Raw genomic sequence first — 10,431 nt, forward strand, 5'->3', positions numbered from 1 at the left:
TGTTTGTTGTGTGTGTGTATATGTGTGCATGCTCGTGTGCCTTACCTCTGCCTCCTACAGTGTTGTATTCATTCTGAGGCTGATTTCCTCTTAGGGTAGCCAAATGAATGCATTGGTTTTACATCTGCATACCACATGGTCCTGAATAGAGTGGGTCTGAGGAGGGTAAGGGAGGAAGATAAGGGGAGAGGAGGGGAGAGGAAGCCAGAGGAGAGGAGAGAGAAGGGGAGGGGAGGGAAAGAGGGGAGAACTAGAGGTTGAGAAGGCAAGGATATTGTTCTAACATTTATTACTCTCAGGTGCTTAGAAAGCACAGAATCAGAAAAGAAAGCATTCCCTGGATGAATGTAACAACCAATATCATCCAGCTCATGGCATCACCTCTCTTGGACAAAATTGGAGGCAACATGGCCAGTTTATGTTCTTTTCTGGCCCTTTTTTTAGTTCCTCTGCAGATCCCCTTCCATTGTCATCTTTCTTTAGGAAGATTAAAATAAAATTCATTAGGCCACAGCTCTTTTCCCACCATCAATTGTATTCTGGTTATACCTTCCTGAGACTTCACCTCAATTATTTTACCTAGACTTTGAAAATATCCATGTTTATTAGGCTCTCAGGATGGTTGGCTTTTTCTAATATTGTGTAGATTCCAACAGGGCCCTCTGTTAGAGAGGATACTAGTCAACAAGTTCGGGGTGGGGGGAGCATTAAGTTCATTTAGTAAGCTTTTCCTGTGTGGCAGCCACTGAAATAAATGTAAACTTCAAGCAACCTCCATATATTATCTCATGTAATCCACAGAAGGTATTAGTTCCATTTAGAAAGGCTAAGGATCTGACCCAGTAACCAACAGCTCTGAAGGATACAGCCGGTTCTTCCTCCATGTCCTCCAATTCTCTGAGAAGTAGAGGTTTTAGTTCTAGCTCTGCCATTATCATCTATGGTTGTGGCCTTGGTGTCTTCACCTGTGAAATGGCAGGAGGGGACTACATAATCTTCAAGATGGTGTCTAATTGTAAGATGTGCTGCATTACATATGGAACTATGGTCTTACTTAGTCTGCTTTACCTAAATAGATAAACTCAAGAGTGGTTAGCAATGTGTAATGTGAAAATAAACACGGCAAAGGGACTTGAAAACTCTTTATTCTTTTTTACTGGTTAGATATTGCCCTCAAAAAATCCTAAAAGGCCACATGATGAGCTCCAGCCCCACTGTGGTGGAATGTGGGTGCCAGAATCAGGTTGACTTCCCCCGGGGATAGGCAAGATCTTCTCCCATTAACAGTAGTGTCTTCTTGGGGTGCCTGTCTGGCTCAGTTGTTAGAGCATGCAACTCCTGCTCTGTGTTGTAAATTCAAGCCCCATGTTGGGTGTAGAGATTAGGTAAAGGTAAAACCTTAAAAAAATTGTGTCTTGTCTTTCTTTAATGCCTCTTAGGTCTTTCATGGATCAAGAAGGTCTCGATACCATCTGAGTAGTTCCTGAACTGAAGCACAGTTAATGAACTTTCATTATATACGTTTGTCTGAAAAACAAAACAAACCAAAGGGTGAATATTCTCAACAAGAAAGAAACTAAGCAAATTCACCTGGGTGTGGTTAGAGTTACACTTGTGTAGCAGTGGTTGTTACTCTGTTTCTTTTCCTAGTACCCTCTACTTTGATTGTCAGAGATTATGCACGTCAGTGGCTACTAAGCCTTGATCCCCACAGTGCAGTGTAAGCAGAAGATAGTTCTGATATATTCAGGGAAATTTTTAAAATGCTACTTGCATGTGTGAACCAATTGGTTTAATTAAGAAAATGGTGCTTGATTTGCCTTCTGTGATCAGTCTTCTTTGCTACAACACTGTTCCAGTAATGAGCAGCACAACTTGGAGTCCATCCAGGGGTGTAATCTCAGGTCTGCCACTTACTGGTTGAGTGACCTTTCATCTCAGAGATTGCCATTGCTTGTTTTCTATCGTTGAGGTCTTTTTCATATCCTTAATTTCTTATCATGCTTATGCTTTGCTCCACCATTTTGAACATATGGAGTATATTTATAGAAGCTGTCTTAACCTCCTTGTTTATTATTTACATCATCTGTGGTATTTCTGTATCTGTTTTTATTGACTGATTTTTTTCCCCTCAGGTTTTGGGGCATATTTTCCTGCTTCTTTGAATGCATGTTAATTTTTTGTTGGGTGGAAGACATTGTGAATTGTATGTTGCTGGTTGCAGATTTGTTTTTCAATCCTTTAGATATTTTTTAGGCTTTTTTTTTTCTTTTTTTTTTTTTTGTGGGAATGCAAAATTCCAAGTTACTTGGAAACAAATTGATCCTTTTGATTTACTTTTAATTTTTCTTAGGCGGGTCCAGAACAGCCTTTAGTGTAGGGTTGATACAACCCTACTACCAAGGTGATATTTTTTTGAGGAGGCAAATACTAGGAGATCTTTTTACTCTGGCTGGAAGGAACATAAAATATTCCCAACCCTGGGTGAGCCTGGGAAGTGCTCCTCTTTGATCATTCTGTCTCTGGGTCAGCAGTTTCCTTACACACATGTGCTGATTAGTACTCAGCTAAAGATGCAAGGGGAATCCTCTGTATCTCTCTGGAGTTTCTTTCTGTGCAGCTCTCTCTTCTTCAGTTCCTTGCCTCAGAAACTTTAGCTGCTTTGGCCTCCAGGAACTCCATTCATGCTCTGTGTCCTCAAACCTCTTTCCTTTGGTATAGCCTGGAAATTCTGCAGGCAGTAAGCAGGGGCATCCTTGGGCTTACCTCTTGATTTGCCTTCTCATTGTGGTCATTGTCCTGCTCTGCCAGTTACTGAATGTCTGAAAACCATTATTTCATGGATTGTGTTCAGTGTTTTAGTTGTTTAAGGTGGGAAGGTAAATCTCATCTCACCATGGCTGGAAGCAGAAGTCCACATTCTGCTTTATGAACCACAGCCCCACTGCTCACCAACTGAGTGGGCCTAAGCAAGTTACTGAACCTCCCAATTCCTCAATTCCCTTAGATCTGAAGTGAAAATTCTGGTGATATCAGTATATAGTGTGCTTGTGAGAGTTAAGTAAACTAATTCATATGGTATTTTTAGTATATTGCTTGATGTATAACAATTACAGTTGATGCTTGAGCAAAATGGGTTTGAACTGCGCAGGTCCACTTAAAAGTGGATTTCTTTTTAATAAATATACATATAGTACTATAAATGTATTTTCTCTTCCTTATAATTTTCCTAATGACATTTTTTTTACTCTAGCTTACTTTACTGAAAAGGATACAGTATTAATATATGGAACATACAAAATATGTGTTAATTGACCATTAATGTTGTAGGTAAAGCTTCCAGTCAACGCTAGGCTATTACCAGTTAAGTTTTAGGGGAGTCAAAAGTTATATGTGGATTTCCAAACCCACAGAGGGTTGGCATCCCTAACTCCTACATTGTTTGAGGGTCAACTATCATCATAAAGTTCTAGCAATGATGATGATAATGATGCTCAGAAAACATCTGTTTAAGCTGGACTCAAAACCACACGTTTCCATATGCCACAAATTTCACGTGTATAAAATGACCACAATCTATTTTTATTGCCGAGTCCGATCTGGGTTTTATAAGGTTCTCCTCTCTGCTTTTTAGAGTACCGCTTGGCAAACCGTGTCTTGTGAACCAAATCTAGGCTTCTGCCTATTTTTGTAAATGAAGTTTCAGGGGAACACAGCTGCATCCATTTGTTTATATATTATCTGTGGCTGTTTTTGCGCTACAATGCCAGCATTGAGTAGTCGTGACAGAGATCATGTGGCCCACAAAGCCTAGAAAGTTTGTTATCTGGCCCCTTACAGAAAAAGTTTGCCAACCCTTCTCTAGAGGTTGGGTCAGAAAAATCTGAAAGATGTTAGCAGATTCCTGCCTCTTTAAATGCATGTCTCTGGCTTGGAAGGCTGGGAGTGAAGAAAGAGGCTGCATATATCAGGTCATACAAGGGCCCTGTCTGGAAGAGGTGGGAGTTCCTAAACCAAGCCTTCTGTGGGCCTTAACTCATCTTGACCACCTGGCCCTTCTCCATGGCTTATCCCTACTTCTTGCTTCTTGCTGGCAATTCCCAAAGTGCTAGGAGAACTGAAATGTCACAGACAAAAAAAAAAAAAAAAAGGTCACAATAAAATTTGAGAAATGATGTGGGCTTGCACCTTTTTTTTTTTCAACTTTTTTTTTTTTTTTTTTTGGGACAGAGAGAGACAGAGCATGAACGGGGGAGGGGCAGAAAGAGAGGGAGACACAGAATTGGAAGCAGGCTCCAAGCTCCGAGCCATCAGCCCAGAGCCTGACGCGGGGCTCGAACTCACGGACCGCGAGATCGTGACCTGGCTGAAGTCGGACGCTTAACCGACTGCGCCACCCAGGAGCCCCATTGCACCTTTTATTTTGGTTCATTAAAACTATTTTTTATTTTATAAAAGAAAGGACATTTAATCCCTTATGGTAGTTCCCATGTGGAGTAAATTTGGCTTTATAAAAAACTCAGGAGAACGTTCTTATTTTTCTCTTTTCACTGCTGATTAGCTATCATTTGCCCATAGACAGATGTTTAGGACAACCTGCTCTATGTGTTCCTTTTAGCCCCTGGTCTGTCTCCCTCTGCAGTTCCTGACATATCAGTTCAGCATCTGGCTCTGTGTTTACTGCACTCCTTAGTTTTAGATCCTTCTATGACACTTCCTGTGGTCCTCTCTTCCATCAGTGATACTCGTTAGGCTGTGTCTCTTTTACTCACTTCTTCATGAAGAGTAACTTGATCACACGCATGCAGAATGGCTTCCTTCCACATGCCTTACATATTTATTGAATTGATTTCATTTTAATTTTGGGCTGACTTTCCTTTGGAAAATGTCTCTCTTAAAAAAAAATTATTTATTGTGAGAGAGAGTGAGCAGGGGAGGGGCAGAGAGAGAAGGAAGCAGAGACAGGGAGCCTGCTGCTCCACACTGTTGGCACAGAGCTCCATGTGGGGCTCGATCCCACAAACCATGAGATTATGATTGGAGCTAGAACCAATACTTGGACGCTTAACTGACTGAGCCACCCAGATGCCTCTGGAAACTTTCTCTTATTAAATGCTATCTTGTCAGGTAGCTGTGGTCTTTCTGATTTATTACACCTTCTCTTCTCCTGATTGAACTCAGGGACAAGAAGGCTTTTTTCAAACTGTCCCCAGACCCATCCCCATGGTAGAGGAAAATTGAAGGAAGGAGAACGAATGGCATCTCCTGGGAAATCCAGGGGCGTAGATGAAAGATGCCCACCCAATATGGGAAATTTCTTTGAGATCTCATGGTTTAACTTGAAAATTTATATGAATGTTATATTCTACTCCATAATATATCCATTTGTTTAGTAGAAAAATATTTTTTTTAAGTTTCTTAACAACATGAAAGGATGCTCCATTTCACGAATCTTTAGGGAAATGCAAATCAGCACATTAGGTAAATTCAACAGCCATAATGAGATACCGCTACCCACCATTAGGGTGGCTATTATTAAAAAAAAAAAAAAAAAGGAACGTAAAATTATGAAGCCACTGTGGAAAACAGTATGGCCATTCCTCAAAAAATTCAATGTAGAATTACCATATGACCTAACAATTCTGCTTCTGGGTATGTAACGAAAAGACTGAAAGTAGGGACTTGAACCAATATTTGCATACCAGTGTTCACCTTATTCGCAATAGCCAGAAAGTGGAAGTAATCCAAATATCTATTGATGAATAAACGGATAAACAAAATGTGATATATCTCTAGAATGGAACACTACTCAGCCTTAAAAAAGAGGGATATTCTGATACATGCTACAATGTGGATGAACATTGACAGCATCATGCTAAGTGAAATAAGAAGTCAGCCAGACAAAAAAGGGACAAATATTGTATGATTCCACTTATATGAAGTGTCTAGCTAGAATAGTCAAATTCGTAGAGACAAAGCAGAATGGTAGTTTCTAGGGACAGGGTAAAGGGATCGTGGGGGTTGTAATTTAATGGGTACGGATTTTGAGTTTGGAATGATAAGAGGGGTCTAGAGATGGATGGTGGCATGGCAGGTGGTTGCACAACAGTGGGAATGTACATCATCCTATAGAACTGTATACTTAAAAATGGTTAAAATGGTTGATTTTATGTTACATGTATTTTACCACAATAAAAAAAAAACAAGTGACAACAGTAATAATGGTTCATTTTAGAAAACTGAGAAATGACAGAGGGGTACACACTGGAAGTCAATACTAACTGTTTGATATATGTATTTTGATTTTATCCTTTCTATGCATGTGTATAAATTTTTAATGATTATGGAACCATGCTGTTTTGTATTTTTATAATCAGGGATGAGATCTAACATTATTGAGCCTCTATATGTGCCATTGTCCCGACTCTATTTGATTTCATTCTCAGAAAGCACTGTGAAATAAAAGGTTTTCTATCTCCATTTTGTAGATGAGGAAACTTAGAAGACTTTTTTGGGTTCATATAAATGACAAGAACAGGATTTGAAGCAAGTCTGTGTATTCATAAAGCCCATATTCTTTCTAGGATTCTGCACTGCCTGCAGCCCTGGGAGACAGAGCAAGTTCAGAAACCTGGTTTATGCTAGTTTTACAAAGGAGAAAACAGGATTGGAGAAATTAAAGTGAGTTGCCTACACATTTGGACATTATAAATCCAAATCTCACCTTTTCACAAGTATCTTATAAGGCATGCAAAGTGGTTTCTGAGGGACTCAGCGTCAAATTCTTCAAAGGGTGCCCTGGTGTTGGCCTGGGTCACCTGTAGCTCTCTACAAGGGCATCTGTCATGTAGTAGATGGGCTGGAGAGATGTCACTTGACTCTTGGAGTCTTAGTTGCTCCTCTGGGCTTGAGACAAATCAGTGTCTTCTTTGCAGAAAGGTGCTAGAGACTTTGCTTTCCCATCTCCTTTTATAGCCTGATAAGACTCCATTTCAAAGTCTTGGCTACTGCCAGGCTGGAATATTCTGTTTGTTTTGGTCCCGAATTCTGAAGGCAAGTTCTTCCTGGAGATGGGGATGGAAATAGGGAGTGGCCAAGCAAGCATGTGGCAATCCTGCCGGCTAGTGGCGACACAAAGTATGGGCCTAAACTAAGGACCCTGCAGCCTTGGGATGAACTACCAGGTTGACTCAGAGTCAGAGGACACAGGTTTTATCACCTTGATTTACACATGATGGGAGGGAAGGATGCCTAGAGAGAAGAAGTGAATTGTTCAAGGTATTGACGGAGTTGGGATTAGAATCTGGTCTCTCTTGGATCCCAGCTCATCTGAGACATTTATTAAGCATGTTCAGCAACAGTGACAAACAGGCTACCATGTGTAAGATTATTTCTATTTTCCACAACAATTCTCCAAAGAAGATATTTTTTATGTCTCTTTTATTGATGATAAGCATAGGCCAAAGAGATTACTTGTTCAAGGCTATTTGATAGCGAAATTAGGGTCCACCAAGAATGACTTGGAGGCTAAAGTATCAAGCCCTCACAATATATTATCAGGTGCCAATTATTTTACTCCCGGTCCCAGTTTCTTCCAAATTCTAGATAAGTAAGTGTTTTTTTGTTTTTTTTTTTTTTTGATAAATACATACAGAAAAAAACAACTATTTCTTTTCCCTAACTAAAACCAGTGTAAGTTAAAAAAAAAAAGCCATCATGGAGAAAGTAGTACCGAGGATGGATCTTGAAGGACCGATAGGCTTTCGAAAGGCAAGTGATCTGATAATAAAAGACATCCAGGAAGAGTGAACCGCATGAAAGAAAAAGTATGAGAACAATTTGGGAAATAGCAGATAATCCATTTTGGGTAGAATTAAGGTATAGGCTGTAATTTGGGGAACCATGAGACATAAGAGCTAGTTTGGGACCTGGGTGCAAAGGGCTTGGAAGAGGAATTTGTTTATTTTCTTTGAACAGTTGGAAGTGAAGGAAAGTTTTGATGGATAGGAGCATGGCATGTGTGAAGTTACACTTTAGGAAGATTTTTTTGGAGAGCTGTATATGGGACAGTTTATACAGTGGCACAACCCTAAAGGAGAAGCAATAGGAAAGGAGGTAATATGTTCTATCAAGAAGGGTGTTGATAGGTATCTGGGGAGAGAGAGGGCCAGGACGTGGCTATCCTGTTTGTTACAGAATAATAAAAATAGCAAAGGTTTTAAAAATATGCCTTACTGGAAGTATATATAAAATTGACCAAAATATCAACTGTCCATATAAAATTATCATTTTCAAAAATTTAGGTGTGGTGGGTGTGCTGATGGGGATTTGGGGGAAAGTTAGGGGCCCCCACCCCAAGCTACCCTTTAGCACTGCTTATTGACTGTAATTGATTACCTACAAGTGAGGTCAGTCTTTAACCACTTACCATCTTCTCTCTTTAGAAATGTGATCCAGTATAGTTTCTGGGATTTGGCCAACTCTGTTCCTTGAGGTTTGGGGTTAAAGGAGGGTGAAAAGAGATTCTGGAGTTTTCTAGAGACACCAATTTATGGTCAAAATATATTGACCATACAGGTCTTGGAAAGTATCTGGGGGTGACGTGGGGATCTATATACATAGAGTTCTATGTGCCAAAGCTGGGCACTTTGCAAAATCTCCTTCTTGTAATCTTCATAAAAGCCTTGCAGAGTATGTATTGTTATTCTCCTGTTTAAGGATGAGGAAACTAGTACTCCAAGAGGTGAGGTAATTGTTCTGATATCACAACTACATAGAAGAGCTGAGATTGATTTCGAGTCTGTGGAGCTCCACATCTTGTGTCCTTTCTACTTTGCTTGAGAGATGGGGCGCTAGGAAGTGGGGGAAAAAAAGGAGATGAAGATTAAATCCAAAGTTTTGAAATTGAATAAGGCTAAAAGAATAGGAATAAGGCAGAAGGATGGACAGGCTTGTTGAAGAAAAATTAAGTTTTGGATATATTGATCTCCTGCCTTGATGGGGTATCAAGCACATAGTTGTTAATATGAAAATGGGGTCTGGAAGGTATGGAGTGAAGGGTAGATTTGGGAGTTATCAAAGAAGACACTTAGGGGCAGGGCATAGAATAATGGTTCTCAATCCTTTCGGGGGTTAGGATTAGAAATAAATTCTGAACTCTTCTTAGTAGTTTTGTTTATTATAGTACTATTGGAGAAGAAATTCTGAAACTATTGAGGATGTACTATTGGATTCAACAATTGAATAAATATGATGTTGGAAATCAGGATTCTCTTTGTGGAAGAAGGGACATACAACTGTGGAATATAGAAAAGCAAGAAAAAACACTGTAGGCATGAGTTACTGGAAATTTCAGTGTGGACCCTTGAGTTCTTAAAAAAATGGATGTATGCATATCATTATATGTCCATGTATTTTAATATATTTATGTATATATGCATATTTGTATGCCTGTGTATGCATAGGTTTTTTGGCTCTGGTTGAAAAAGCCAGGACGTAAAGACCCTCTCTCCCCCAATGGTAGGAGTTAGCACACATATCACCCAAATCTTGATTTCTTTTTTTTTTTTTTAATTTTTTTTTTAACATTTATTTATTTTTGAGACAGAGAGAGACAGAGCATGAACGGGGGAGGGTCAGAGAGAGGGAGACACAGAATCTGAAACAGGCTCCAGGCTCTGAGCTGTCAGCACAGAGCCCGACGCGGGGCTCGAACTCACGGACCGTGAGATCATGACCTGAGCCGAAGTCGGCCACTTAACGACTGAGCCACCCAGGCGCCCCCCAAATCTTGATTTCTAATACGATTCCCCACCAAAAGGAAGTAGGGCTCCTTAGAAAAATGGCTGATTGCAGAATTGGAGCAAGTTAGGATCAAGATGGTTCTGGAACATCTTATTATACCAGGTAGTAAGGAAATGCTACCAAAAAAAGAATCATAAGGACGCAGGAGCTAGCTTTGAAGGGCTCCTACTGGCCAAATCTGGGATAATTTAAACAATACAATAATTAAGTACAGTAATGAATTCTAAACTACTGAAAAGCATAGAAATTCATGAGTCCATACTGATGGCAGATAAATGGAGGAAAAAGAAGGATTCTTGCTTATACTAGAATGCCAAGGACTGACTGTTCTGTAGTGAAAAAAATCATAAATTTTATAACCATCATAGTGAAGATTGAATGAGGCAAGCATCATCAACAGATGCTAAATTCAGAAGGAAATTTTGCTTAGCAGCAGGATATTTGTATGGATTTTTAGTGTCTTCTCGCATATTGCTTATTTTTTTTTTTTTTTTTAAATTTTTTTTTTTTTTAACGTTTATTTATTTTTGAGACAGAGAGAGACAGAGCATGAACGGGGGAGGGTCAGAGAGAGGGAGACACAGAATCCGAAACAGGCTCCAGGCTGTCAGCACAGAGCACAGAGCA

The 10,431-nt window shown here is 39.7% G+C and overlaps 1 long non-coding RNA gene across 1 annotated transcript in view; it reads left to right on the forward strand.

Moving 5' to 3' along the window:
- LOC122227547 overlaps nucleotides 1-6,756 on the forward strand; it is a 50,409-nt gene extending 43,653 nt beyond the window's left edge. The window contains exon 6 of the long non-coding RNA XR_006206110.1: nucleotides 6,585-6,756. This is a non-coding gene — a long non-coding RNA (uncharacterized LOC122227547). The remainder of the gene's footprint in view (nucleotides 1-6,584) is intronic.
- The last annotated feature ends 3,675 nt before the right edge of the window (nucleotides 6,757-10,431 follow it).

The sequence above is a fragment of the Panthera leo genome, chromosome C1, assembly GCF_018350215.1.
Source record: "Panthera leo isolate Ple1 chromosome C1, P.leo_Ple1_pat1.1, whole genome shotgun sequence".
Lineage (NCBI taxonomy): Eukaryota > Metazoa > Chordata > Mammalia > Carnivora > Felidae > Panthera > Panthera leo.